The sequence below is a fragment of the Humulus lupulus genome, chromosome 1, assembly GCF_963169125.1.
Source record: "Humulus lupulus chromosome 1, drHumLupu1.1, whole genome shotgun sequence".
Taxonomy (NCBI): Eukaryota; Viridiplantae; Streptophyta; class Magnoliopsida; order Rosales; family Cannabaceae; genus Humulus; species Humulus lupulus.
The window spans coordinates 245,192,505-245,198,375 of NC_084793.1; the positions used below are offsets into that span (position 1 = coordinate 245,192,505).

Genomic DNA, 5,871 nt, shown 5'->3' on the forward strand with positions numbered 1-5,871 from the left:
AACAACAGGGCGATAACCAATTCTAAAGAACCTTGTGTTAGGAACGAGTTTCCTAATACGCAGCGGAAAGGCGGTGTAGTTGGCCCAGTGTACAACAAATTTTTTTGTAACATATTTAAACTACCTTTAAATATGCGGATCCATTAATATACATACATTAATCATAAACAAGATACTAATAGAAATCATACCTCTTGAAGCCTATCAAGTGTCCTTGCTATATTTTCGTATATAGAACGATCTTCCTATCCAAGCCGCTCCCACGTACTCACACCAAGATCTTCCAAAGCGTTCTCTACACCTCAAGAAATGTGTGGGCACTTAGAGAACGAAGGATAGTTTATTTGTGATTCTTCTTGATGTACTCAACTCATGAGATCAAGAGAATAGGCCTGAGAATTGGTTCTTTATTTTCAGGGAGAGAGAAAACTATCGTTCTATTTTTCAAAGAGCGAATGTTCTGAGTTGTCTTACACTCACTTCTCTTATTTTGAATAATTATCTGATCAGTCTCACTTAACAGAAAATATTCAAAATTAAAAAAATAAATTTGTAACCATTTTACAATTTAATTTTTAATTAATTAATTATTCCATTAATGAAAAAATCCAAAAAACCAATTTTTTGAATTATCCATTAATTAATTATTTAAACAAATAAAATTGAAAATCCCATCCCTGAAAATGCCAGCCCTTACACGCCACACACAGTCCTGGACTGTGTGTGAACGTGTAGCTTCCTAATTTCTAGGGATATTGGTTTTTAAAATTTTATTTATTCAAATTTCTTTGTCAGATAAGATCTAACAACCTGATAGCTAATTCAAATTTGAATTCAAATTAATTATCTTTTTGATTAATTATCAAATATAATTAATTATTTGAATACATATCAATCTTTTAAATTCAAATCCAATTTGAACTTATCAGATTATTTTCTCCCACTCAAATAAAGATATTTAATTAATTCTACTAATTAATTAAACCCAAATTTTCGAAAATAAATATTTAATTAATCATAATTTCGAAAATTACAATTAATTAATTATTTAATTAAATTTCAAAATTTAATTTAATTATTTAATATAATTTCGAAAATTATATAATAATTAAATATTAATTAATTTTGTTAACTACAACTAATTTGTAATTAATTAATTAATCACTATTATCATATAATTGCATATTTGGCCTGAAGAACAAATTTCTTCCTAAATATGTCTTTAAACTATTTTCCCTTCATATCAACTCTTACCTTGAACAGTGTTGATAGAGCCACTATGGGGACCTATGGACCTATAATTCCAAGCTCCAATAAATTTGAGATTATTAATTAAACTCTTTAATTAAATAATCTTAATTTATTAATCTCATGATTATTCCACTATAAATATGAGACTGCACTCTTGTAATTATAGACATTTCATTTACTGAGTACTTTATAATCATAAAGCGTCCATTGATATAATCATTACATACAACTTGACCCTCTAATAATGGTTCATAATTAATCGGGAATAAAATTACTGTTTTACCCTTTTAATTATCTCTTGTTTCCTTAAGTACCATTGACTCTACTAGTGAAGGTTAATTCATAACTAAATTATGAATTTGAGCTCAATAACCTTTCAGTCCCAAAAGTCAACCCTTAAGAGAACCATCATTCAATCTCTTGCGAGAAGGTATAGATTCCATATCTGTATACTATGTCCCCAGCCATCTATATTAATGAGTTCCCAAAACAGAAGTTTTTAGCCTGATCATTCTGACAGACCCTAACAAGTGAATCAAAGAACTCATATAACATAAACAGGAGTTCATAGTAACTTCAGGATTAAGATCTATTTGTATATGATCATCAGTTGATATATTTAATTAATACTTCGAAACGGTATTTAACTAAGTATTAGTAAACATATCTGGTCCAGTTCTATATATTCTCTAATATATAAAGCACCTCCACTAAAGTGTCCTTCCACACTAGTGATCCGGATCTAGATCACATGTATTCATAATACTAGTGGACCGTACTTGCAGTAATTAATCTAAAGGTTCCATAACTTTATTTTACTGCGAACTATTCAAGTTCATTTATCTCAAACACAATCCTCTCGTACTAATACGTGTTTGAGATTACATACTTGAACTTAGGAATTTTCCTGATATTTACATAATATTATCATAGAATAATATAGTCCATAAAATATATGCATAACAAATTCAATTTATTTATTTATTTCAAAAAACAATGTCTACTACATATGCTTTCAGGGCACATTTCCAACACCTTGAAGCCACAAAAGAGCGAAGCATATAGAGAGGAAGTACCACATCATCAGAGAATATATGTCAAGGGGAGAAATGAAGGTAATTAAGATTGCATCTGAGGACAATTTTGCGAATCCCTTCACAAAGACACTGGGAGAGACAAATTTTCTAAAGCATATAGAGGGAATGGGATTGAGAGAAATGTAGCATTTTTTTTAAAAGTGCATGTGGGAGTTTGTTGGGGTTTATGCCCTTATAAAACTACATTTCTTATGTAATTCATTCATTATCAATAAAGTAGTAGAAATCATTTTGTTCAATAAAATTGTGTTGTTTACATGTTTTATCACATGAGTAATTATTATTAATACAAACGTTTATAAAATCTCGAACATATGTATAGTTACAATAATAGTGACTCGGTCATAGTGGATTATAATTGTAATTATATGTTCAAAAACATTTTGTCTTAAGATTAAATCAGTACATTGGATTTTTACTGATTTGGTCACTACTACAAAAAAGGTTTTTTAGGACTCGCGGGGCGCGAGTCCTCTATTTGAGAGCCTTAAAAACTAAGGTTTTTTAGGACTCGCAACGCGAGTCCTAAAAAATTTGGTTGAGTGCCTTTAATTAAGTTTTTAGGACTCGTTTTGCGAGTCCTAAAAAATCTAGTTGAGTGCCTTTAAGTAATTTTTTAGGACTCTCAACGCGAGTCCTAAAAAAAAATTTTAGGACTCGCAACGCAAGTCCTAAAAAATCGGGTTGAGTGCCTTTAAATAACTTTTTAGAACTTGCAATGCGAGTCCTAAAAGATCATGTTGAGTATCTTTAAATTAAGATTTTAGGACTTGCTTTGCATGCCTTTAAAAGTAAACTTCAAAAAAAAAATGCAGCTACAATTTTCATTTTGGTTTAAAAAAAAATATATCCCTTTTCCAAAATGTAATGTATTATATATGTTAGATTTCTAAAATTTTCAAAAGAAAATACAACAAAATAACTTTTTTATTAATTACTCAAAAATATAATTTTAATATTTAATATTTAGTCTACTCAGCTTACAAAATCATATTACATGATAGTTATAGTTGCATATGGATATTTTGGTCAAAGTAATGTTAGTCCATGCCATTCCAAACAAAATTTCAACCAAACAAAAGAATTGATATTTCTTTCCCATTCTATTTCTATTCTCACATAAACACTATCATTTCAATCCCAACCAAACAAGATTGTATTAAAAAAAGATGATAAGAAATCACCTGTACTGTATTACAGTCTAGACAGCCTCAGACTAAGATAGTACATATAAGACATAAAACTACAAACAGAGAACAACAAAGACAGCCTCAGAAAATATGTGATATACAAGGTAAAACTAAGTGGGAAATTTGGCAGGTCTCCTTGAACATCCTTAGTTTTACCACCTACATAAACACAGGCTGCACAATTACTAAAGGCAACTACAATACTAATTTAATCAGCAGAACATCTTAAGAACCAATAGGTTTATACAAAAACCACAACATCAAATAATCAAGCAGGAACATTTCATACCAATTAATTACTTTACCTGCACTAACATCAAGTGATGATGGCAACAATGTGCATGGTTCTTTGACTAGTTTCTTCTCTATCTTTTTATTTGAAATTCCAACTTTGCTAGATACATGTTGTCATTTTGTTCGAGTTGTTTCTGGAAGTATTTAAGGACATCAGAAAAAGTAAGTGCGAATGAATTGCTTTCTAAATATTTGTCCACATCACCATAGTAAGATAAAATGCACTTGAAGCACAGGTTCATAACAAGTGATATACATACATTATACCCCTCAAGAAGGATAAGAAAATCCTTTTGAGCTTATCTATCAGCTATTAGAGAATAGACAGAGATCCAACAGTGTAGATTTTTTTTATTCTTTGTCAACTTGATTTTCACTTTTGGAAAATGGCATAATAAATATTATTGATGTAAAATAAAAGACTATCAATAGATATAGCAAACCAAGAGAAGAAGCTACAAAAAACTTAATGTACCACATTGTACTTGTAAAATGTTAATCTAGAACAACTTCAGAACTTGACATTTTATTGCAACATGTCATTTTAAAGTATATGTATCTGTATCTAACTAAGCTTGGAAAGAATAAGTTTTCAAACTCTCAAGGGTAAGAAGATAAATCAGCATCATTTTAGTAATTATGAAAAGGATGAGTATCAATTTCAACACAGTCAAAACTTTATAGCAATGTAGATGCTATCCACATCTCTCTACCTATTCTCTCTAGAGTTAGTAGGCATTTGAGATAAAGTAGCGTGCAATTTTTAGTTTCTGACCTCTTGACTCGTTGAAGGTCTCTGAAGATAGCTTAAGGATTTCTTCATGAGGAATGAACTTAACTTTACCAGTTTCTATGGGCTTTTTCTTTTTGGAATGAAGCTGTGAAATTGACAATTGCCCCATGCTCATTGCTATTGTGACAGCTTCATCTCTCTTCCCAGATTCACAGACTCAATCTTCAGGGACCTCGTGCTTTACTTTTCTTCCCATGCAATAACTGAAAACAGAGAGATATAAGAATCATTTATGATTGATTATTATCAAAAGACACAATATATAAGCATGACCTGAATTGGGACTTTCATTGTCTCATTAATTTGTTTAGGCGACCAATTTTTGAGTCCACAGCAACTTGTCTCTTATTTTTCCAGCGCTCAATGTTTGATTCATTGGTAAAGATAACCTGACAATGATTACAAATGTAATCAGGTGAATAATGTAAATAATTAGAAGTTCACGAAGCATTGACCAGGTGTACAATGTCAAACTAGGAGAAATCATAAGACAAATACATTACATTTGAGATAGATTATATGGAAAGAAAATAACCAGTTTATAGCCATCATTGTACAGGCTCTGTAGCTTAGCAAGTATTGAAGGATACATCAGAGACCAAGCATCCGGACCTACCCTGCAATAAGTGCATCAACTCTAGTTGTTAGTGAGCCAAATTTGTGTAAAGCTTCCAACAAATGAAGCATTATGTAAATGTACACATTGAAAATGTCTCGGGCATCTTAGTTCACAAGAACCTTAAGTGAGCTTGAACATTAGAATCAATATAATAAGATTTAAAAACTATGTATTGGAATGAAATGTATTTTAGTTCGATTTTGTTTAATTTCTTCTGGTAATTATAGTTCAATATACTATACTACTATTGCACTTCAATGAAATGTAATTAATCAATGCTTAATGAATATTATACAACCTTCTAACAGAAGTATCAAGATCGAAAGCAGCAATTTTACTTGAATCGTGAAGGCCTTCATCCTGTTAGAAGTAAAACACAAAAAAAACCATGTTAATAATGTTGAGGTACGAAATTCCCTTCACTATAACTATAGCAGTGTAAGACAACTTGAGCCATATTTAACTCATGCAAATACAATGAAAGAATCTCTAAGAAACACACCAATATGACAAACTATCTCACCATTATATTTATCATAATAAAAATTCATATACATATAATCATTATGAGCTCTAGCTTTTCTTTTTTATTTTTATAAAAGGGTAATTCATCAAACTTCAGCGGAT

The 5,871-nt window shown here is 30.3% G+C and overlaps 1 long non-coding RNA gene across 2 annotated transcripts; it reads right to left on the reverse strand.

Moving 5' to 3' along the window:
- Positions 1-3,413: 3,413 nt before the first annotated feature.
- LOC133804845 (uncharacterized) lies at positions 3,414-5,544 on the reverse strand. 2 transcript variants are annotated; one of them, XR_009878662.1, is made up of 5 exons: positions 5,129-5,544; positions 4,899-5,014; positions 4,608-4,828; positions 3,844-3,966; positions 3,414-3,697 (listed from the first exon to the last, which is right to left on the reverse strand). It is a non-coding gene; the product is annotated as an uncharacterized LOC133804845 (long non-coding RNA). The 2 variants fall into 2 exon arrangements; XR_009878660.1 differs by having other exon boundaries at positions 5,161-5,542.
- Between the last annotated feature and the right edge of the window lie 327 nt (positions 5,545-5,871).